This window comes from Capra hircus, chromosome 8 (genome assembly GCF_001704415.2).
Source record: "Capra hircus breed San Clemente chromosome 8, ASM170441v1, whole genome shotgun sequence".
Taxonomy (NCBI): Eukaryota; Metazoa; Chordata; class Mammalia; order Artiodactyla; family Bovidae; genus Capra; species Capra hircus.
This window is the reverse complement of record NC_030815.1, coordinates 55784804-55811305: the sequence shown is the minus strand read 5'-3', so window position 1 is coordinate 55811305 and position 26502 is coordinate 55784804.

The following is a 26502-nucleotide window of genomic DNA, read 5'->3' as shown; positions in this document are numbered from 1 at the left end:
CTATAAAGCACCTGGAACACAAGGTCTGGTTCACTTGCTTTCACCAAAATCTTGCTGAGGTAAAAGAGACACAGGAATTCACAATAAAGTGACCCATCTATCAAATGTATCAAGTCTAATCTTATGGTTACATTTAATGCTGAAAATAAAGATAACTCTACTGATATAATAATAATCACATTATGCAATAATGGGCATATAAGAATAAGATATAAAATTATAAGGCTGTTTTTGTTACTTACATACAAAAAGCATCTTTTATGAAAAGAGGAGCAATCGTATTTCAAGGTCAGTATCAGAATGAGTCATCAAATCTCTCATGTGAGACACAGTTACGGAATCAATTTTCAGACATTATTTTATTTCTTAAAATATGCCATTTCTTAGCTTTAAAACACTTGTTGGCTTAAAAATCTTTAGACTGTGATTAACAGTTATTATTTACCCTTAAGGAAGATGAGTGACAGAGTCCCACTGTATAAAACCATAAGATGTGAATATGTGCTCACATTTCCGTACCTGAACACCCACGTGTGTATTTCTCACTCTAACCTATCTATGTCCCTTCAGGTTTCTCCTTCTTTCCAACAGAGATAATGCACAGTAGACTTCAAAAAGGCAAGCCCTGCTGTAGCTCTGCCTAGAAAAATTCACTCTTGGGTGCAGTTTTATATTCTGAGTCAGAAGAAGGAGAAGATGATGCAGGTGGGAGGTAGCAGGAGGGAGGTAAAGCAGAGAAGCAGCAAAGCTCAAAGAAACAAACGGTTGGGCAGAGAAGCAGAACCTTCAGGGCTGAGGTTGTCTCCATGACTCAGGCATCAGCTCCCACCAGATCTCTTTGGATAAGAAATGTGGCACTTTCTGGGGCTACTCCCTTACCTCCAACAGTTTTATTTTCAATAAGCTGCTTCATGTGGCATTAGGTAATCTGGCTTTATTGGGATTCTTATATAGGGAGACACATAACAACATACATCTTATTCAGAATAAGTGAGAGGACCAAATATACTGATATTAGGTGGGATAATGATCAACAGAGAACAATGATAGACATATACTGTCCATCTCAAAAACAAGATGTGTTAAACATATGTCCATAAATCAGAGTTTCAGAATTAAGCATAATTATTCCTCATAGAAACATCATGAATAATGGTACTCTTTGAGACTTATCTGCACAGATCTATTTACTCACAATCTAACATGTGTTGCAATGTACACAACACAGGGAACAGCATAGGGAACTAGGATGTAAGGATAGTTTTGGCTTAACTCAAATGTTTTATTAGAAATTACTCTAAGTCAAAATTTGTTAAGTCATGCATTTTTAACAGGTGTGTGCTCAGGTTATAACATGTAGAATTAATCATGTGTCAAAGGTCAATATAGCAATTTTATTTTAAGTCCAAGAAGAGTTAAGGAAGCTCCATTTCTCCCTTCCTCTTCCAGTCTCAGACTGGAAGCAAAGACAGTAAATTTCAATTTGCCTTATCAGTGCTGAAGCTCAACTTAATGGAAGTTACAGAGGTCTTTGTGAGCTGACCTCAAATCAAAATAGAATTTAAATTGTCAACTTTATCTAAAAACCCAGTCTAATTTATAATCAACGTATTTGCCTATGAGTCAGTCTTGTTCAGGAACTGAGAATTGTCTGTATTTGTTCAGCGACAATTATCTCCTTTAATTTGTTTACTTATCTGTGTTAATTGTAGAACAATCAGAAAATAAAGATGTGCAGAGAAAAAATAATCACACTTAATCCTGCCTCTGGAGATCCTCTTACAATCAACTTTTGATTTTTTAAAATTCTAATTAGACAATATGGAGATAGACCATTTGAAGAGGTATGAAAGTCAAAAATAATCCATATTTTTGGAAATCCCTTTGAATTCGCTTTCTGAATATCAAGAAATCACTCAGACATCAAATTGCTATTATCTTCCTACCTTGAGAAAGTAATGATTTCATAATAAAGGGCTACTTTTCTAGTTCCTCGAGGAACAGATTAAATACAACTCTATGACTCCACAAACTTTAAAACAATTTTTTTAAGGTGGACCATTTTTAGTCTTTATTAAGTTTATTACAATATTTCTTCTGTTTTATGTTTCAGTTTTTTTGGCAGGGAGGCATGTGGGATCCTAGCTTCCTGACCAGGGATTGAACCTGCACCCCCTGCCCTGGAAGGCAAAGTCTCAGCCATTGGGCTACCAGGCAAGTCCCTATCCCCATTATTAAGTCATATACGTAAGATACAACTATAATGATGATTTTCTCAATTCAGAGTTTCTTGTTTACATTTATAACAATAAAAAGATACAACCTCTCACAGATTCTTGCCACCCTCTAAACGACACACACTTCTGAATGAGTGCCCTACCATCTCATTTGTTAACTTCACACTACTTAGGATATAAGAAAGGATCACTGAATTGTGATTGTGCTTTTATTACAAGAAATATATATATATATATATATTTGGAAATTACTTGGAAATGAATTTTATGCCAATCCCTCCCAAAATTTCACTGCCGTGAGTTTTTAAATCTTCTGGTGTATAAGAAAGGTAGTATCAGTATGGCAAAAATGAAATTCTCTCTATTGGCTTCCTTCAGTTTGCTCTGGTTTCCCTTGTTACTTGTCCTTACCTTGTAGATTTCTTTGCCCTCATTATTTGCTTCCTCTTCCTTCACTAGTACAAAGCCTATTAGCAAAAATCCCTGTTTCTTCACATACTCAATTACGTGACCTTTTCTGACTTTTACCTCTAATTTACTGCCAACATCAAAATTTACTGAGAGTATTCTCTAATCTTATCTTCTGTTTGTTCCACAGAAGAAATTAGTTTGGACCACACTAGTTTGGATTCTATTAGAGAAAGAAAACTTATATTGGAAGGAGTACTTAAACTGATCTCTGAGGTCAAACAGACTTAGATTGTGATTCCAATTATTTTATTAATTACATAACTCATGGTTTAAATGCTATTATCCTCAGGTTCCTCATCTGTAAAATGGGTACAGCACTTACAAGTTTGTTGTTCCTTCTGTTATTCATTATGACAATTTTCCATGGGCTATAATTTTCACTAAAGTTTATGACCTGCTGCTAAGTGAAAGTCACTAAGAGTGAGAAATGAATTTAATTGGAAAGATGCACAAAATTACTTTCTGACCACACATATGACCTTTTTGTTTAAAAATAAAAATATGGGAGCTTACAGCTAGCAAGTCTGTAGTCAGTATTGTATATTTATTTATAAAATATATTTTTTGTTTATAAAAATCTTGGTTGAAATGCAATTATGTAGTACCTGGTGTGTGTTCTTAGTCACTCAGTAATGTCCAACTCTTTGCAGCGCCATGGACTGTAGCCCACCAAGTTCCTCTACCCATGGGATTTCCTAGGGAAGAATATTGGAGTCAATTGCCTTTTCCTCTTACAGGGGATCTTCCTGACCCAGGGATCGAACCTGCATCTCTTACATTTCCTGCATTGACAGGCGGGTTCTTTAACACTAGTGCCACCTGGGAGCCCAGGTAACACTTGGAGGTGCTTATAACTCAACAATGGGGTGCCTTTCATTCTAGGGCCCACCACCAAACCAGTGGGGCAGTTTCCCTTAGTTTATCATCTTCTCACATCATGGGCCTTTGTACCCACATACCTTCAGGAATCATAGAATCATTTATTCATTAGTGAGACTTATTTTCTAAGGCTAACCTTTGACAAGGAAATCTCTCTCGCCTGAAAGTTAGACCACGAGATCACTGTCCACATAAAAATTGTTTTATGGTTCACATTTCTGCCAAAGGAACTAGGAAAGTTAACCAAGGCAGGGAAATCAGCAGAGGCTATGCTTTCTTACAGACCATTTCACCATATTCCTGCAGCAGCAATTTCCAGAAAGTATTGCTTGCCAAAACCAGTTCAAGTGATCACTGAAGCATTCTTGTGTTGACCACTGGGTATCAGGGCCCTCCTTCCCATATGGAGTCAAGCCAATTCAGCCAGCGCCTGACCAGACAAAGAGGAAAGAGAGCATGTCTGAATCCACGCCACTGCCCGCCTGTGCTTCTCACACGGTATATAAATATACCATGGGCATACATATGCCCACCACTGCCCAACACAAGCTTTTCTTAATGTCCTCAGAGTATTACTGAAATTTTTGGTCTTTCTATCCTCATTAACTGACCTTTTAATCAAAATGATCGATACGAATTTATTTTAGACATAGTATGAGCTCGTTTTCAGACTCATTTATCAGACATTAGCTAGCTGGTCACCAATTCCATTTCATCTTCTCCCTAGCACTTCAATCAACTGTATTCCCAGCCATGCTTGCAATGAAGCGTGGCCATGAGCCTGAGTTCTAGCCAGGAAATTGAGCAAAAGGGAGACGTCTGTGTGTGTATATATACATACGTACACATATATATACACACACATCATGTCCAGGGCTGGTTCATAAAACCCTCCCATATCATATCCTATATTTTCTTTCCCTTCCCTGTGGCTTCATATGTAGCAGTGTTGGAAGTCATGTGTTAAAGATGATGAAGCCAGAGCATAGAAGAAACCACATTCTTGAAATATCACTTGGAAGAGAACCGTCCACCAGTAAGGAATTCTTATGTGTGCGAGAAATAAACTTCTGTTAAGGCACTGCAATTTTAGGTTTATCTGGTATATCGGCTAGTTCTGCCCTAACATATAAATCTATCTTAAGAATGTATCACATGTTGGACATTCACCAGACATTGAGTCCCCCAAAATACTCTTCCAATTCAACTGCAAAAAAAAACAGGGTGTTGGAGGATTATTACTGACAAAAGAATTCAGCTTTAAAATAAAGGTAGTCCTTAGCAAAAACTTACAAGACATCTTCATACTGTCCTGAGGTAGGGTTGATAATGTTCCCATTTTCCAGGTAAAAGAAAACTAAGGCCCAAGAAATAAATGACATTTTCCATACAAGCCACATGACATCTAAAATGATGAAGGAAGGAGCTAGCATTCAGACTTTGGTCTTTTGATTTTAAATGTGATGTACTTTCCCCCAAACCAATGTTGCCCTTTGCACTCTTGATGAAACCTCTTACAGTCACTTCTCACGGAGAACAAAATCAGTCAACCTTGTTGGTTATCAGCAGATACAGCAGAAAGCACCCTCATCTGATCTCATGGTCTATTTGTAATTTGAATAGAGAAACAAGGAAGTTGGGAGTTTTCTGCCTCCTGCTAAAAGTGGTTGGGGCCCTACTTCTGATGCAGATGTACATTTTGAAGTTTCCGGTGCTGTCTTTAAAATCATCTGTTCCAATTTGAAGCTCCAAAAATTCCAAACTCTGACTCTCAAATCATACTGAACTTGCTTTCAACTAACATTCTGATTCTGAAGCTATTTCACTTCATTTAACCACGTTTCCTGGGTTGAAATGACCAGTTTTTGAACCACTTTTCTCATGTAAGAGGTCTGAAAAAACGTAAGCAACCAAGTTTGTTTTGCTGAGAACCAGCCGAACGACCATGGCAGTGTTTGTTCTCTGATTCTGGACTTAGAAAAAGGCCTCTCAGTCTGTCACGAATTTTGTGTTTTCTATAAAACTTCTCTTGGCAAAGGATTAGATGCTAGTTTGTTTTGTTCCTTTTTAAGTCCAACAGACATTCTCCCTCTGAGCTACATTACTTCTCAGCTGACTCTAGGGCAACCCATCCCATTAGAACACCCAGCCCGCTTCTCAGTGTGAGCGCAGCCACGGCATGCTAGCGCTGTCATGATAATAATTTACAGCTGAGGCTGTTGCAGCCCCAGCTCTTTTCATGTGACTGTGTGTACCAGTAAAATATGCCCAGAAACAAGGGAAATATGTTCAATTATTTTATTGCATTATTTTACAATGTACATCATGTCTCCCCAGGCACTGAAAAACAGCCCAAGTAAAATGCAAGTAAAGATAAATCCTGCGATCATCAAAACAGGGACCAAACCAAAAATGTGCCTTTGGTTTGTGGTGAAATAGGTTCAAGTGGAAGTTTATCATCTTTTTCATCTTAGGCCTGTGTCTTTTATATTATATTCAAATTAATTACACATGGAAATATTTCTATAATGAGATATGGGTATGATTTCCTGAGAACAAAGCTTGGTGGAAAACCAAAGATTTCTTTGGGGAGGCATTTGATGCAAAATTATGCCACCTTTAATTTGGTTATAAACCTGGAATCTAACAACAACAACAACAACAAACTACTGCATGTGGTCATCATCAGCGTCAATCTTGGTTTCTCTGAGAGAGAAAGGGGGAGAGGGAGGAGAAAATAAATGATTACAGTAATGATATAAAGGTCAAATTTTAAAATTGTTATAAGTCCCAGGAAATTTGTGAATTTCCAATCACAGTTTCCTCATTATTTATCACCTTTAAGCATTAGTTATTAAATGTCCTTAACTCATAATATGTTATTTACAATATAAGAAAGACATGAATAGGTTCAACTTCTAAGTGTAATATAAGTACCTACTTTATGCTGTATAAATACATTTCTAAAAGTGTCAGGTCCCACTTTGAAATGCTGACTCGAGCCAAATATAAGGTGAACACTCATTTCTAAGATAAGGAGACAGTACAAAGTACCTCACAAAACTTGGCTCTCCCAGAAAAGATGCAGACAACAGGACACTGAATCAGTGGAAAATGGCCACATGTTTCATTATTTCCTTAAATATCTATATAAGCAATAAAGGGACTAATCAGAATTTCTAGAAGCTTTAAAGGAATATAGGTGTGCAGTAACTGCTGAGTAAATGAGTGGAGGAGTGAATTAATAAATGGTTGAATAAAAATAAATGGATTCTTGCTGCTGGGTGAATCCATGTCTGGACTAATGTCAAATGAGGTCACTGACAGAAAGAGGTGGAAGAAAATCTACAAAACCTTGCTGGGGAAGGGATGAAGCCAACTATGATGGAGAGCATCAGGACAGAGGTCTTGCAAATCTAAATGCAATTCTACTCCACAAGGCTATTCACTGCTCCCCTGCACGACTCTAGAATGACATCCTGGGGAAAGAAGACCTCATGGAGCAAAGCTGAAGGAGAGGCGGAAGTATGAAGAAGGGGTCAGATTTGGTGAGTGTCTCCATCAGAAATATCTACAACTACAGTGAAATAATATTCCATACCCATTAGGATGTCTGTTTTTTAAATAAACAAGCAAACAAAAAACACAGAACATAACAAGCGTTGGCAGGGATGTGGAGAAATCTGAACCCCTGTACATTGTTATTGGGAATATAAAACAGTGCAGCCACTATAGGAGAAGTTATGGTGATTCCTCAAAAAATGAAACACAGAATTATCATATGATCCAGCAATTCTATATCTGGGAATATACACAAAAGAAGTGAAAGAAAGAACATAAACAGGTATTTCTACAGTCACATACATAGCAGCATTATTCATAACAGCCAGCAGACAGGTGAAAGCCGAGTGTTCATCAACAGATAAATAAAATGTGGTGTGTACTTGCAATGGCATATTATTCATCTTTAAAAAAGGAAAGAAATTCTGAGACAAGCTAGAACACGGATGAGCCTTGAAGACATCCTAAATGGAGTGAGCCAAATGTGAAAGGACAAACACTGTGTACTTCATTTATGTAAGGTACCTAGCTTAGTCAAATTAATAAAGAAACACAGTAGAATGGTTGTTTCCAAGGACTGGGAGGTGGTGAAAATGGTGAGATCATGTTTAATGGGTACAGAGCTTTTTTTAGGGAAGAAGAAAAGGCTCTGGAGATGGATGAAGACGATAGTTACACAACAATGTGAATACACTTAATGCCACAAAACTACACACTTAAATGGTTAAAATGATAGATTTCGTGTTATGCATATTTTAGTGTAATAAACACAAAGAGATACCATGAGAGCAGAAGCATGATGGTGCAAGCAAATGCTATTATCTTAGAAGAATCCCAGAGACTAGGATTTGATGACCTTGGTTTGCCACTGAATCTTTGTGACTGTTCCTCCTGGGTTATTTTCCCTCTTTAATTGCACTTATTAACAAGCAATTCATACAATGAATGCCTCGTGTGCTGATCAACAAAAGACTATTTTCAACTCTGAAACAAGAAAGAAAGAGGTAGCAAATGCTAAAGGAACTGACAGTTGGCTATTATGGCCAAGAAGGAAAGGAAAACTAAGACCACAGTACTATGAAAAGAAAGAAAAAACACTAGATTTCATTGTTTTACATGGCTTTTCAAAAACAATACAGGTACATCCTAGAAGAGACCAAGGTTTAATTGATCAAGAAAAAGAGAAGCTGGAGGAATGAAAAGGGCACTGAAGAAGCACAACAGAAAACGACATTATCACAGATCCACTGGGTTTCTGTTTCATCTCAATGATTCTCCTACAATGAATTGTCCTAAGATGAATTTGTGCAGCTCTTCCTGATAGGCTTGAAATTCTTTTCGTTTCCACCTAGTAGTCATTCAACAAACATATACTGAAGAAATGCATGCTGAATAAGTACACAAATATGCTGACATCAATTGGAATTCAATTCAATCCATAAAACCTTTTAAGTGCCTACAAATATCCTTCTCCAGGAAAGTTAGCACAGCAGGAAAGTCAAATATATAAATAACAGTAGTGACTGACCAAGAAAAATATGTAATAGGGTTAAGAAAACATTAAAACAAATGGAAACGCAGGAAGGCTTGTGGGGAGGTTAGATTTCAATGGTCTGGTAGGTAGTTAAAAAACATTTAGATTTCCAAAAGGGGACAAACCAGCTTAAGAACAAAGTGGCAGGAAAAGTGCAAGATGTAGATGGAGAACATCAAATACAGTTCTTAGTTCTTAGAACATATTAATGATAGTCTTTGGGGCGTTTGGGGAAAATTGAAAAAGTCAAGTCACAGACTGAGGGACTGCGTATTATTTTTCCATTTAATGGGAAATTATTGAAGCCTTTGAGTAGAAAAATAAACTTGGTTAGCTTTAAGTCCATAGAAAATAGCCCTGAAAGAAATGCAGATTATGTATTTGCAAGAGAGGGTGGCTGGAATGATAGAGAAGAAAAAAGATGCTTCAAACATCATGAAGGAGTTAGGGCATGCAGTAGAGATAGGGACGAATTTGAGTAATGCCTGCAATTTGCCTTCTGATTGATTTTAGAACTTTAGGAAAATATCCTGAGTAAGATGATCTGGTAAGATGAGATATAAATTACTCAAAGGAAAAAGTTTGAATTAAAATTTTTTTATTATAAAATCATTCTATCCTCAGGGAATCACCTTTGTGCAGCCCACTACCATCTTTGGCTAATTCTTTTTTTCATCTTCTATTCTCTCTGCACTGATACTATCCAAGCAATTATCAGTTCATCAGCACTGTCTTTCTGGAAGAATCTAATCCATCTGCATGGATAAGAAAGAGCTGTGGTCATTTGCTTTAGTCTTGAGAACGTGAACATCATTAAGAACCAGGACAGCACCTGGGGTGCTAAGAGGACTTGGCACAGGATTGAAGAAAAAGGGGAGCAATTCATCAAGGAGAGGAGGGACATTTGGAGAAATGAGTTCTAATAGATGAGCCAGAAAAATCCTGGTTCTGGCTCCTTTATGCTAAACTTTCTCCTTCAAGGATCACTGCTTTGTCATGGCAAAGAGGCTTGCATAACTCAGTGAAGCTACGAGTGCAGGGCCACCCAAGACGTATTATAGAGAAAGCAAGGAAATTTCAGGAAAACATCGACTATGCTAAAGTCTTTGTGTGGATCATGACAAACTGTGGAAAGCTCTTAGAGAGATGAGAATACCAGACCATCTCACCTGTCTCCTGAGAAACCTGTATGCAGGTCAAGAAGCAACAGTTAGAACCCTGTATGGGAAACTGATTGGTTCAAGATTGATTAAGCAGTGTGACAGGGCTGTCTGCTGTCACCCTGTTATTTTAACCTATATGCTGAGCGCATCATGAGAAATGCCGGGCTAGATAAGTTACAAGCTGGAAAAGACAGGTGGGAGAAACATCAGCAACCTCAGATATGCAGATGATACCACTCTTACGAAATCATAGAGGAACTAAAGAGCCTCTTGATGAGGGTGAAGGAGGAGAGTGAAACAGCCGGCTTAAGACTAAATATTAAAATAATCTAAGATCATGGCATTCACCCCCATTACTGCATAGCAAATAGAAGGGGAAAAGGTGGAAATAGTGACAGATTTCCTCTCTTGGGCTCCAAAATCACTGTGGATGGTGACTGCAGCCATGAAGTCAGAAGACAATTGCTTCTTGGCTTGAAAGCAATGACAAACCTAGACAGTGTGTTGAAAAGCAGAGACATTACTCTGTCAACCAAGGTCCGTATAGTCAAGGCTATGGTCTTCCAAGTAGTTACAAATGGTTGTGAAAGCTGGACTGTAAAGAAGGCAGAACACCAGAGAACTGATGCCTTCAAACTGTGATGCTAGAGAAGACTCCTGAAAGTCCCTCAGACAGAAAGAAGATCAAACTAGTCAATCTTAAGAAAGATCAACCATGCATATTCACTGGAAGGATGCATGTTGAAGCTGAAGCCCCAGTATTTTGGTCATCTGAAGTAAAAAGACAACTCATTGAAAAAAAATCCCTGGTGCTAGGGAAGATTGAGAGCAGAAGAAGAGGGCATCAGAGGATGAGATGGCTGGACGGTATCACAGATGCAATGAACATGAACTTGGGCAAACTCTGGGAGAAGGTGAGAAACAGGGAGGCCTGGCATGCTGCGATCCATAGGGCTGCAAAGAGTCGACATGACGGGGTGTCTGAACAACAACAATATATTAAACTTCAATTTTTTCATCTATAAATACTTACAGTCTTTACATCAGAGGGCATTTCAAGCAAGACCTTTTTTTTTTAAGTTCTCTATAAAATTAAAAAGGAAAAAGACTTGTAAGTGGGTATTTTCATAAGTCCAGAAGGGAATGGCAACCCACTCCAGTATTCTTGTCTGGGAAAATCCCATGGACAGAGGGGCCTGGTGGGCTACAGTACATGGGGTTGCAAAGAGCTGGGCACGACTGAGTGACTAAGACAAGTCCAGAAGCTCTGAGCTCAACGGTAGAGCAACTTCAACATGACAAGACTGCTCTGAAAACCATATGGCTTGTTTCAGGTGATGGTTAGAGGAATGATATAGGTATACTAAAGTATGGCAGTCTTGACTAGCGGGAATGAAGCCTCAGATGGAGAATTAGACTGTGTGTTTCTTAGACCCCACATTCTGTAATTCTAAGAAATGTTTCTCTCTTGTTATTAGTGAGCAATGCTAGATGTCACTTTAAAATGAGAAGCCACACAGGTTTCAAACAAACTAAAAAGGTAGTGTCAAACAGCTATTTTCTTAACAGTGAAACAAAACAAAAATTTCTCTGTGAGAAGTTAGAAGAAGAAGAAAGGAGATGAGTTTCCTAGCAGTTCTTCAATCTGGAGAACTTGAATGACAGTCTCTTTCTGACAAATGAGAGAGTAGATTAAAAAAACAGGATCATCTCTCCCACTTTCTTCTAGGATAGTTTTTCCTAGGAAATGTTATGATTTGTATTCCTTATAAAAGTTTCAAAGGCATAGTGAGATGAAACCAATAGGGCCTGGCTTTGGAACCTGCAATGCTGCTCACTGGTCAAGAGGCTCTGAGTATGTTCCTTTAGGTTCTTTAAAACCAAGCTAGCTCAACTGTAAACATCAGGTAATAACATATAACCCATAAATCTAATACAAGTGTGGTAAAGTGAGGGACAAAGTCCTTTGAACAGGAAGAAGATCCAACCAGTCAATCCTAAAGAAAATCAACCCTGAATATTTACTGGAAGGACTGATATTGAAGCTGAAGCTACAATTCTTTGGCCACCTGATGAGAAGAGCCAACTCACTGGAAAAGATCCTGATGTTGGAAAAGATCGAGGGCAGGATGAGAAGAGGGCAACGGAGGATGAGATGGTTGGACAGCATCACTTACTCAATGGACATGAGTCTGAGCAAATTCTGAGAGACAGTGAAGGCCAGGGAAGCCTGATGTGCTGCAGTCCATGGGTTTCAAAGAGTGGGACATGACTCCGCAACTGAGCAACAATAACAAAAGTGAGGGAAGTATCTATATGTGAGTCTTAGTACTACTCATATATAGCGTGTCATGTCCAGCAAACAGTTGGCCAAGTCTTCCATAAGCTCAGTTTACCACTAGGTTCAGCCTTATAGGGACACACTTGGTGAGCTGGGGAGACACATATAAACAAAATGTCTTTTCAGAGAAATCAAGTCTATTTCTTAGAGTGAAAGAATGCTAAATGAGAGTGGAGCCAAGAATCAAAACAGCCAAACAATGGCAACATAAAAAAATAAGGATAATTAATACATCCATCACTTCACATAGTCACCACTGTTGGTGAGTGTGTGTGAGAATAATTAAAATCAATTCTGTTGTAACTTTCAAGCATACAATGAAGTATGGCTAACAATGGGCTTCCCTGGTGGCTCAGTGGTGAAGACCCACCTGCCAATGCAGGAGATGACAGCTCAATTCCTGGGTCTGGAAGATCCCCTGGAGAATAAAATGGCAACCAACTCCAATATTCTTGCCTAGAGAATCCCATGGACAGAGGAGCCCGGCGGGTTACAGTCTATGGGGTCACAAAAGAGTCGGACATGACTTAGTGACTAAACAACAACAATGGTTATCTATAGTCTCCATGCGGTATATTTCATCCCCAGAATTTATTTACCTTAAAACTAGAAATCTCTACCCACTGACCAATATCTTCTTATATTCACTATCTCTAAGTCCCTCATAACCACTCAATTCATTCAATGTTATGTCAATTACATCTCAACAAAGCTGAACAAACAGAGGGAGAAAAAAAAAACTCAATTCATGAAATGGAGGAATGAGATGGGGGCCCCAAATCTATTTGTAGTGGCAATTAAGAGTTTCCAGGGGGGAAAAGTTACCTTAAGTAACAAAGGAACAAAGGACTATGAACTGACTTACTAACAAATCCTGTCTTCTGAATGATGATTGATAACCAGAGTGCCTCCTCACTTAACAAGAGGGATGGTGGCAGGGGTTAGAAAACAAAATAACAGTATATTTAAAAACCCTATCTTAAATCTGGTGAGGCATGGTGAGGCAACCATGTTTTGTGATATTATCAACACTGTGTAACCAACGAAGCAGAAAGATTTTAATCTACTTTGCCATAGACAGTGGTGTAGCTTCAGCATCACGAGGATTCCCAGAACCAGTACAAAGGTGCCTAATGGGTATATGCTCAACAAGGCACCCAGGACCAGGAAGGGGTGCCTACTGGAGTGTCTAGGCCTTGGAAGAGGAGTGGAGTGCTGGGAAGTATACCTTGACCACGGCAGAGGACACTGTCCTGTAAGAAGTCTCTGCATCATAAAAATATTCTCTCAAACCCTTAATGCATAATAGAGTCAGCATTTAGAAACCAAAACAGGGAAAGTCACATATCAGAGATAAAAAGCCACAGAGCATTCACCGTTATTTTGTCAAGTATTTTGAGATTTCACTAATGTACGCTGTGGCTGACTGACAGAACTAGATGTCCTTTCATAATTCAATGTTCCAAAGGAAGTTGGCCTGGTCACACAGAACTGGCAGAACCAGAATAACTAACACAAGAAGAAACTCCAGGGTTTCTGGTTCTTGTGTTTTGTGTGACCTTCAAGTTTAACTTCAAGTTTCAGATTTATGTGAACTTTAAAACAGATTCATGAGTTTCATTTTTAAGTCACTGTGATTTTCATGGGTTTCTTAAAAAGACATTAACAGCAAATCACCCAGGGCTCATTTCAATCACACCTCACTCTTTTGATACCTCTGGAGCCTAAAGAAGTAAGGGAATTTGGGTGGATTGTGTTTTAATGTATTTATGTTTTGCCTGTAGACATGGCACGGGTTGGGAGAAAGTAGTCAAGTTTGCAATTATATGACCACAGGTTTAAAGAAATCTAGCTCTTATTTATAGTCATGCATGAGATTTATGAGTTGATAAGCCTTCATTGATCAAAAGCATACTTCAATTTAATATTTAGTGTGAGAATCTGCAAATAAGGTCCAGATGTGTTTATGTGAGCCAGACACCATGGTAACCGGACTGTGAAATAAGCCTACTCAGATGATGTCTAGGGGAGGCCAAAACAACTGCTGCTTCTGCTGCTGCTAAGTCATGTCAGTCGTGTCCGACTCTGTGAGACGCCATAGACGGCAGCCCACCAGGCTCCTCTGTCCCTGGGATTCTCCAGGCAAGAATACTGGAGTGGGTTGCCATTTCCTTCTCCAAGGCATGAAAGTGAAAAGTGAAAGTGAAGTCGCTCAGTCCGGTCTGACCCTTAGCGACCCCATGGACTGCAGTCCACCAGGCTCCTCCATCCATGGGATTCCCCAGGCAAGAGTACTAGAGTGGGTTGCCATTGCCTTCTCCTTTGATTCAAAAATTTCCATTATCAGACAAGACCTTGGAAAAAAAAGCTATCAATTCATTGCTAAATTTAGCTGGCCAATTTTACTAAAAAAAAATTTTTTTTTTAGACAGCCTTTGAATTATGAAATATCTAATAAGAAAAAATTGTGTTATAATAAAATATTAAAATTCTTGGATAGCCAGAGAATTGCACACAATGCAGATACAGCTTTGAAACAGAAAATGTAAAATGCATAGCAATTTCCAGGAATAACACCAACAATTTCAGCCATTTCTAGAGAAGCAAACTACATTAGAAGACTTATGAAAATTATTCAGGTAAAATCTAGAAACTATTTTGTAGCATTCCTTGATTAAAATAGCACTCCACAGCAGAGGGCCAAGAACAGAATGCATTTTTCAACTCTAGATATCTCTGTCAGTCCTAGGTTTGGAGATTTAATAAATGAAATAAAGATATTCACTTGCAGCAAAAGGAAACTCCATTTAACTGGCTCTCTCTTCATTCATAAGGAGACTCTACTCCTCAGGTAACATGTGATCCATGGTGGGCTTGGTATTGGTAGCCAGAAGGTCCCAGTAGCACATCTACCCACATGTGCTATCATCTGCTGATCCGCATGATTAATAAGAACCAGTGGCGTTTGTGCCCAAACCTATTTTAACTGGTTTTAAAAAGATGAAACATAAGGACAATAAACAAATCGTTATTTTCTGAGAATTAAGTCGAATCCTTAGCAAAAATTCAATAAAATGAGCTACTAAAAAATGTTATCACATGACATGTGAGACAGAAAGTTTGTAAGATTTCCTCAATTAAGTTGCTCTGAGAGCATCTTTGAGTTCTCATAAATTTTTAAACAAGTCAAATGTAGAAAATGTATGTAATGGATTACGGGCATGGTTTACCTAATAAATATTCTAACTGATGATGCCAAATCTCAATCATGGCAACAGGAGTTGGTCTAATGCCAAATAAGAATGCCAAGTGTATTCGCCAAAACTTTCATTAAAATGTGATAATGTACACTACAGTGTATCTTATTATACACTATAATAAGATGTGTATATATATTAATATATCAGTAATACTGTGTGATTATCCATTTTAACTGATCCTTCTTAGCTTGTCAAATACTGAAGGCAAATAAATAAATAATAAGAGGACTTCTATGGGATAATAAGGCACCCCCTTAAACTGCCAGCATAAAATTGATAGAAATTAAGGAGTTCTTAAGACATAAAACAGTGTGTGTAACTCAATTGATCTTTCCCCCAATTTAAAGGAAAAAATGGAACTTATGTAGAAAAGGACAGCGTTACCCAACTTTGTTCCAACACACTGTAGAGTAGAACTGTATACAAAAATACAAACAAAACAAATAACAAAATTTAAAATTTGAGAAAACTGAAAGATCAAAAAGAAAATGTGAATATAATTAAACTGAAGAGATTGTAGTATAGTATATTTGAGTGGACATGTGAGAGCTCAAAGAACAGAGTTTGAGTAGCAAATCCCATATATATAAAAATATATATATATACATATAAAATGTTTGTCTCATAGTGTGTGTTTGTGTGTATATACATGTAAAATACAGTATAAAATTCTAATTTAATATAAATTATAAAATAGTTATATAAGATATAATTTATAAGACCATGAAGTCCTTATAAAAGCACTGAATGCTACTTATTAACAGAAACTTCTGCCTTTGGAATGGAATACACAGAAAACTTACATTTGTGCTAAGTCACTTCAGTTGTTTCCAAGGCTTTAAGACCCCATGGACTCTATGGACTGTGGCCTGCCAGGCTCCTCTATCCATGGGATTCTCCAGGCAAGAATACTGGAGTGGGTTGCCAATTCCTTCTCCAGAGAATCTTTCTGACTCAGATCAAATCCAAGTCTCTTACATCTCCTGCAATGGCAGGCAGGTTCTTTACCACTAGTGTCACCTGGGAAGCCCAGCGAACTTAGAAGTCAATCAAATCAGTCTCATAGCTCTTTATCTATTGAAACTAATAAAACAATGTAAGAGACATGAGTACTGTAAAACACCTTACTTTCAAAAGGAAGAATCTCAAATTATGCTTATTTTACTGAATCACTGTGTCTACCAAAATTTGATGAAATTCTGTAAATAATTTTTATTTTTTAAATTTATTTATTTTAATTGGAGGCTAATTACTTTACAATATTGTAGTGGTTTTTGCCATACATTGACATGTAAATAACTTTTATGTGTGTGTTTGTTAATTTATTTGGAAAGTTATTAAAATAAATTAGCACAATGAGTATGCTATGATCTTTCATTTACCTACTCTTAAATACATCTGTATATGTGCTGTGCCATGCTGTGCTTAGTCACTCAGTCTTGTCTGACTCTTTGTGACCCCATGGACTGTAGCCCACCAGGTTCCTCTGTCCACGGGGATTCTCCAGGCAAGAATACTGGAATGGGTTGCCATACCCTCCTCCAGGGGATCTTTCCAACCCAGGGATAGAATGTAGGACTCCTGCATTGCAAGTGGATTCTTTGCCATCTGAGCCACCAGGGAAGCCCAAGAATACTGGAGTAGGTAGCCTATCCTGTCTCTGGTGGAACTTCCAGACCCAGGATTTGAACCAGGGTCTCCTAAATCACAGGCGGATTCTTTACCAGCTGAGCTACCTGAGAAGCCCACATGTGTGGATAGTATAAGTTTCATATACATATACATACATAAGTATGTATGTATACATACTTCCTTACATACATACACAAGTACATATACACATATGTAAGTGCAGAGATATACATGCTGAACATTGGCAGGGAACAGAGACTAGTCGAGGATGTGAAGAAATGAGGAGGGAAATTACTAGCTTTTTTATCAATACAGTTCATTTCAGTTGCTCAGTCATGTCCAAATCTTTGTGACCCCATGGACTACAGCATGCTAGTCTTCCCTGTCCATTGCCAGCTCCTGAAGCTTACTTAAACTCATGTCCATTGAGTTGGTGATTCCATCCAGCCATCTCATCCTCTGTCATCCCCTTCCCCTCCTGCCCCCAATCCCTCCCAGTATCAGGATCTTTTCCAATGAGTCAACTCTTCACATGAGGTGGCCAAAGTATTGGAGTTTCAGCTTCAGCATTAGTCCTTCCAATGAATATTCAAGACTGATTTCCTTTAGGATGGACTGGTTGGATCTCCTTGCAGTCCAAGGGACTCACAAGAGTCTTCTCCAATACCACAGTTCAAAAGCATCAACTCTTTGGTGCTCAACTTTCTTTACAGTCCAAATCTCACATCCATACATGACTACTGGAAGATCCATAGCTTTGACTAGGTGGACCTTTGTTGGCAAAGTAATGTCTCTGCTTTTTAATATGCTGTCTAGGTTGGTCATAGCTTTTCTTCCAAAGAGCGAGTGTCTTTTAATTTCATGGCTGCAGTCACCATCTGCAGTGATTTTGGAGCCCAAAAAAATAAAGTCTGACACTGTTTCCTTTGTTTCCCCATCTATTTCCCATGAAGCATTGGGACCAGATGCCATGATCTTCGTTTCCTGAATGTTGAGTTTTAAGCCAACTGTTTCACTTTCCTCTTTCACTTTCTTCAAGAGGCTCTTTAGTTCTTTTTTGCTTTCTGCCATAAGGGTGGTGTCATCTGCATATCTGAGCTTATTGATATTTCTCCTGGCAATCTTGATTCCAGCTTGTGATACATCCAGCCCAGCATTTTGCATGATGTACTCAGCATAGAAGTTAAATAAGCAGGGTGACAACATACAGCCTTGACACATTTCTTTCCCGATTTGGAACCAGTCTGTTACTCCATGTCCAGTTCTAACTGTTGCTTCTTGACCTGCATACAGATTTCTCAGGGAGGCAGGTCAGGTGGTCTGGTATTCCCATCTCTGTCAGAATTTTCCACAGTTTGTTGTGATCCACACAGTCAAAGGTTTTGGCATAGTCAATAAAGCAGAAGTAGATGTTATCTCTGTAACTCTCTTGCTTTGCCAATGATCCAACGGATGTTGGTAATTTGTTCTCTGGTTTTATCAATGCATTTCTGTACTATTTAACATAGACATATAATCCCAGTTTAATTTTAATAATTCAATATAATGAAATGAATAGAATACAATCTAGATATTTCTCCACAGTGACAGACTTGGGAAAAATCTAATTTAGCATCTTTGGGTGCTAGAAAAGAAAACTTTTTACTCATATTTTTAAAATTCTTAGGGTCTTCTATTGACGTAATGATATCCTGGGCATTTCATAACAAATCTTCCAATGAGAACTTGAAAGTCTGGACAAAATATTAAAACGTCATTTGAATGCAAATGGAGAGCTAACATTTCAATAAAAAATTATGCTATCATGTTCTGAGAAGAAAATCTTGCAAATTGAACTCAGCATTTGAGATTGTTTTTCTTCCAGAAGTATCTTCTCTAATTTCAGAAAAGATGACTTAAAATCTAAGCTGCTGAGCTGAGTGACCAACCTCTCATCGGTCTAGGGCGATATGAATTAAAACCTGGTGCTTGGCCATCGGGGTGGGAGAAGTAAGTTTCCAGAAAATACTTCTAGGTTTCAATAAGGATTCTGAAGACCATGTATCCCCTACCAGGAAGGGTAAACCAGAAATAAACTAATCTTGACAAGGTCCAAATTTATCTTGAGATTATCTGAATCCTTAATTGTATGAAAGTGAACAAGGATAGCTAGTAACCTAGCCAGACAGCCTCTAGACAGCAATGTAATTCTTCTCAGGATAAAGATCAATTTATCTCTTTAATTTTTCATATACAATGTTTAGCACCCTATTAAAGTTAAATAGTATATGAGGTCTGTGTGATTGGAAATCAAGAGAAATAAAGAAACTATAGAAACAGACTGACAAGAGGATGTCACACACAAATGTTAAAGTAGCTGTGCTCAGTATGTTCACATTCAATATCTAAAGACTTAGAACTTCAGTTGCAAACTGAAAACTATTTAGCAGAAATAAAATTCTCTGTAAAATAAATTACTTTCTTTTATATTACTTAATCTTGTATGACTTTCAAAATCCTTTGAAATAATCATGTCAGTAACTAGGAAACCAATTAACCCAAACTTAATGACCCTTATAATGCTCTTATCACAGTATCTGTTTTCTCAGATATTTTTAAATTTGGAGAACTCAGAATTTCATTAACAATATTAATTTCATATCTTCCAAACATTATGGTTCTTTATGATCACTTTATGTTTGAAAAAAGCTTTACTTTTCCAGATAAGTGACTCATTTCACCCAACTGTCAGTATCTCCCACAGGTTTGCAGTTTGGTCCCCTTCTTATTGATAAAACCTAATACTTTCCTGATTAGACGTATTATGAATGTAAATGAGTAGCTACAGAAGAGCTATATCTGTACTGCACAGAATACACTATTAAACTGTGAAAACAGAAAACTTAATGACAATAGGCAATTGCTGAAAAGGCATACAGTTATATGAACATAAATTAAAAATTTAAATCAAGCTTATTGTTCCTTCTATTTAGAGAAAAGCAGTCGCTTCTGTGTCATATTTATTTGAAAAAATTAATCCTGTATTGATATCTCAGGTTTATATACGAATGCACACACACACACTCATATCTATAAATCATTGGAACACACAAAAACAAGATGAATTGATAATTTATTTTTTCTTCCAAAATATTCCTATTTCACTTAAAATAAATGATAGAGAATTTCATCCAAGAAAAGAAAATTCTAAAATTATGAAGTCATGACACATTTAGAAATACAGATTTCTCAAAAGGATTTCCTCTGTTCAAATAAATTAAATAGATAAAATTTTGTGACAAACATATTTGAAAGAATACCAAAATGGAAATCAATATTATCAAAGTACTCTTTGATAATAAATCACATGTTAAAAGGTTGACTAGGAGATTTCTACTTTTTCCTTGATGCTATAGTTTATAGTATACCATCACTTCTGCAGAAAAATTTTAAAAGTTCCATAAAATATAAAACATCAGGCACAAGAGTGCTATTGTGACAGAAAGGTTTGAAGGCCCCCAAATGCAGAGAGAAGCAAAGATCATTGAAGTTAACTCAAATTTCTGCCTGCTGACATATCCTAGGACATTTGCTGAGCCCTAGTAAGGGGAGATGGTCTGGATAGGAGGAAGGCAAAGGGTAGCTGATACAAAGTGAAGAGTATTTTAGGCAATCTCATAATTATCTGGAAGACAAAATTGGGAGTTGAAGGATGCCAAGGCAGTCAGGTATTAAGGAAACAAAATACAGCAGAGAAGTGAAGAAGAGAAAGTTTACAGGCTGACATTTGGAACTTATTCTGCATGATAACACAATGGTAGACACTTGTCATGATATATGTGTCAAAACCATAGAATAGGGACTTCCCTGGTGGTCCAGTGGTTGGGAGTCTGCCTGCTGATGCAGGGGATATTGGTTTGATCCCTGATCCGGGAACTAAGATCCCACATGCCATAGAGCAACTAGGCCCATGTGCCACAACTACTGAAGCCTGTGCCTTCTAGAGCCTGCCTACAGCACGTGTTCTGCAATAAGAGAAGCCACCACAATGAGAATCCCACCAACCGCACTGAAGAGTAGCCCCTACCCTCTGCAACTAGAGAAAGCCTGCACACAGCAATGAAGGCTTAGCACAGCCAAATAAATAGGTAAAATGTCAGGAATAATTTTAAAAAACTATAGAATATACAATACCAAGAGTAACCCTAATGTAAACTATGAACTATGGATGATAATGATGTGGCAATTTGGTTCATCATTTTAGCAAAGGTACTACTCAGCTGCAAGGTACTGACAGTAAGGAAGGCTGTATGTATGCGAGGGCAGGGGATATGTCAGAAATCTCTGTACTTCGCATTCAATTTTGCTGTGACCAATATTATTAATAACTATAAGTTAACTATGATGTTAAGAAGCAGCTTAGTTGCTCAGTCATGTCTGACTCTTTGTGACCCCATGACTGTAGCCCACCAGGCTCCTCACTTCATGGGATTCTCCAGACAAGAATACTGGAGTGGGTTGCCATTTCCTTCTCCAGGGGACTTCCCCGACCCAGGAATCAAACCCAGGTCTCCTGCATTGCAGGCAGATTCTTTACTGACTGAGCTACAAGGGAAACCCAAAATTATTAATATCTAAGCCTAAAGGAGACTGAAAGAGGTATGTGACAGATAAACATAATGCATACTTACGGGCTATACTCTGGATCAGAAAAAAAAGCTATAAAGGACATGAACTGACACTTGACAAAATACCCCCTACCTTAGATAACAATACTGTATAGTGCTAAATTTTCAAATTTTGATAAAAAAGTAAAGGTTAAGAATTTAAATTCCCAAGTGTTTTTCATCAGTGAAAGCAGTCACATAATTTTTTTATTTGTTCATAGTGACAAATTTTATGTTGTCAAACATGTCTCCATTCCTCACACAAAAATATATCATTCAATTAACACATTGTTGGTTTCAAGTTACTAATATTATATTTAGAATGTTTTGTCAACATTCTAAGTTAGATTGGCCTATGACTAGGTGACATGTACAATTCTGGTCCATATAATATATTAGTTGTGCTAGCATAGCAGATGGATTAGAAAAAGCTCCATGCTTTCTTTGCTTCAGAAAGGTTTAGCAACATGAAAATGATATATTCCTTAAGAATTCAGAAGACTTTTTAGTAAAACACCTGGATCTGGTACCTGTAAGGGATAATTTCTGCATTTTCAATTTATTTTGTAGTTGTTCTATGTAGGTGTTCTATTTATTGTTAAACTAAATTTGTAATTTAGTAGTTTTCTAATACTATATCCATTGGATCCAGATTTTCAATTTTCATGAAAAAAATACATAATTTAATGTATATATTTTATATAAATAATTATATCTCTGTTTCTTATATATTGTTTTTGAATCTTCTGCTTTGTATCATATTTGTTAATGTTTTCTGTAATTACTTTTTAAAATAGTTTTCAGTTCTCTATAAAATTGTTATTTAATTTAAATTTCACTAATTTATTTTCATTTAACAATTGTGTTTCCTTGAGTTTTATGCTTATTTCTCCCTAATTTTAGTTGAATGACTAAAACATTTCCTCTAAGGTTTCTCATTTTCTAATAAAACAATGTTTCACTTTTTAATAAAAGAATTTTCAGAAGTAGAACAATTTGTATGGAAATACAAAAAACCTCGAATAGCCAAAGCAATCTTGAGCAAGAAGAATAGAACTGGAGGAATCAACCTGCCTGACTTCAGGCTCTACTACAAAGCCACAGTCATCAAGACAGTATGGTACTGGCACAAAGACAGAAATATAGATCAATGGAACAAAATAGAAAGCCCAGAGATAAATCCATGCACCTATGGACACCGTATCTTCGACAAAGGAGGCAAGAATATACAATGGAGAAAAGACAATCTTTTTAACAAGTGGTGTTGGGAAAAGTGATCAGTGACTTGTAAAAAAATGAAACTAGAACACTTTCTAACACCCTAGACAAAAATAAACTCAAAATGGATTAAAGATCTAAATGTAAGGCCAGAAACTATAAAACTCCTAGAGGAGAACATAGGCAAAACACTCTCTGACATAAATCACAGCAGGATCCGACCCACCTCCCAGAACATTGGAAATAAAAGCAAAAATAAACAAATGAGACTAATTTAAATTAAAAGCTTTTGCACAACAAAGGAAACTATAAGCAAGGTAAAAAGATAGCCTTCAGAATGGGAGAAAACAATAGCAAATGAAACAACTGACAAAGAATTAATCTCAAAAATATACAAGCAACTTCTGCAGCTCAATTCCAGAAAAATAAATGACCCAATCAAAAAATGGACCAAAGAACTAAACAGACATTTCTCCAAAGAAGATATATAGATGGCTAATAAACACATGAAAAGATGCTCAACATCACTCATTATTAGAAAAATGCAAATCAAAACCACAATGAGGTACCATTTCACACCAGTCAGAATGGCTGCTATGCAAAAGTTTACAAGCAATAAATGCTGGAGAGGGTGTGGAGAAAAGGAAACCCTCTTACATTGTTGGTGGGAATGTAAACTAGTACAGCCACTATTGAGAACAGTGCGGAAATTCCTTAAAAAACTGAAAATAGAATTGCCATATAACCCAGCAATCCCACTGCTGGGCATACACACCGAGGAAACCAGAATTGAAAGAGACACATGTACCCCAATGTTCATCGCAGCACTGTTTATAATAGCCAGGACATGGAAGCAATCTAGATGTCTATCAGCAGACGAATGGATAAGAAAGCTGTGGTACATATACGCAATGGAATATTACTCAGCCATTAAAAAGAATACATTTGAATCAGTTCTAATGAGGTGGATGAAACTGGAGCCTATTATACAGGGTGAAGTAAGCGAAGTGAAGTTGTTCAGTCGTGTCTGACTCTTTGCGACTCCATAGACTGTAGCCTACCAGGCTCCTCCCTCCATGGGATTCTCCAGGCAAGAGTACTGGAGTGAGTTGCCATTTCCTTCTCCAGGGGATCTTCCTGACCCAGGGATCGAACCCGCGTCTCCTGCATTCCAGGCGGATGCTTTAACCTCTGAGCCACCAGGGTGAAGTAAGCCAGAAAGAAAAACACCAATACAGTATACTAATGCATATATATGGAATTTAGAAAGATGGTAATGATAACCCTGTATGCGAGACAGCAAAAGAGACACAGATGTATAGAACAGTCTTTTGGACTCTGTGGGAGAGGGTGAGGGTGGGATGATTTGGGAGAATGGCACTGAAACATGTATAATATCACATGTGAAACAAATTGCCAGTCCAGGTTCGATGCATGATACAGGATGCTCGGGACTGGTGCACTGGGATGACCCAGAGGGATGGGATGGGGAAGGAGGAGGGAGGTGGGTTCAAGATGGGGAACACAGGTACACCCAAGGAGGATTCATGTCAATGTATGACAAAACCAATACAATATTGTAAAGTAATTAGCCTCCCCACCAAAAAAATAAATAAATAAAGTGGAAAAAAAAAGAATTTTCTTGAATAATACTTTGGACTATAAAACGTAACTATTAATCTGTAACACCCTTTCTAACTCAACAGTTATTTGGCGGATGTTTTTAAAATTTATTTCCATGTGGATAGATTTTATTCTCCTATATAACAAAAAAAATAGTATAAATTCTAGATATATGTTCTCTGCCTTTTATCTATTTTTCCAAAATTCTCATTCTTTCAACCTTTTGAAGTAAACACTGGGACAGTCCTGTGACTCAGTATTTCAACAATTCACACTTATGCCATGTCAGTTCTTCTATTGAATGCATCGAGTTTTTGTTTATACTCATTATGATGTTATTTAGATCCTAATTGTGCCTTTTTCATATAAACACAGTTCTTTCTTATAGATTAAAATATTCTTTAATCTTAGTATCTTATTAGTTATATTTCTTTTATGTTTTCCATATTACCTTCATTGTATTGGTCATTAACTTTCCTACCGATTTTGGTGCTTTTATAAAATTATGCTAATTTTCCTTAAGTATTAGTAATGTGTGTGTGTGTGTGTCTTTTCTAATCTGAATCTGATATTCCATGTTCACTTGTATGGGGTGTGTATCCATGTTCATATAATGTACTTAATGAAAATTCTTCACCTAGTGTTAGAGAAATGGCTTATTAAAACAGTCACATCTATTTGAGTTCTTTGTTCAATTATTCTTCAAATTACCTAATCCACTAATGACATTTTGCTTTCCTTATTATTTATTGTATTTATGAGACAACACTTTCACAATTTCTGGAGACTTTTATGGAAATGAGTTGGCAGATATGCATACTTAGTCTTCCAGTTGGATCCATGCCTTGTATATAATGTTGCAATAATCCATTTATTCCAGTATGCAAGATTGGCATATATAATGCACAGGGAGTTTTTTTGCTGGTTACTGGGGGATAGAAAACTTATATAAAGTGCACAGAGTTTAGAGAGATGGAACAAATGTATAAACAGACACTTATAACAAAAAGAGGCATATATGAAGAGAATAAAAATATATACAAAGGATATGTGGGCCAACAATATTTCGAAGAGGTTGGTGGGAAGGAAAATAGTATTACCAACACTGTTCAATCATGATAATTAAAGCAGACCAACAGTTTTGTTATTGTTTTCAATTATCTACAAACAGTAACAAAAACAGAAAAGACTTTGCCTGCACATGTGGCAGACCACTCCCACTGTTCCCTCTTGATGTGCAGGGCTCAAAAAGGGTGCAGTACACTCTGCTTGGTCACACTGCTCTACAGATAAAAGGTCTATAACTTGGCATGATAGGAATGGTGGGGATGGAGTGGAGGTGACAGGTGAAAGTATTAATAACCAGACATGAGAACACTAAAGAGATGAAATGATTGTTGAGGATGAGGAAGTGGGTGGTTTGATTTGCAGGCTCCTGATTCATGAGACAAAGGCAAGAAGACACACTGGGAGAAATGTGGAATGAATATGAAATGCCTATAGAACATTCAAACGAAAGAACTAATCATTGGTTCTATAAACAGATTCCAAAGTTCAAGGAGGCAAATTTGGGTTAGGATATCAATCTTGTCTTATTAACAGGTTATAAACCAATGATTCTCAGGTACTTTAATGTGAGAAGACTAATCACAACTGTTTATTTAAAGATGACACAAAAAGATGGAAAAATATACTGTGTTCATAGGTTGGAAGAATTAATATTACTAAAATGGCCATACTATCCAAAGGAAACTACAGATTCAATGCAATTCCTATCAAAATACCAACGGTGTGTTTCACAGAACTAAAATAATTTTTAAATTTATTTTTTTTTCAGTTTTTTATTTTTTAAATTTTAAAATCTTTAATTCTTACATGCGTTCCCAAACATGAACCCCCCTCCCACTTCCCTCCCCATAACATCTCTCTGGGTCATC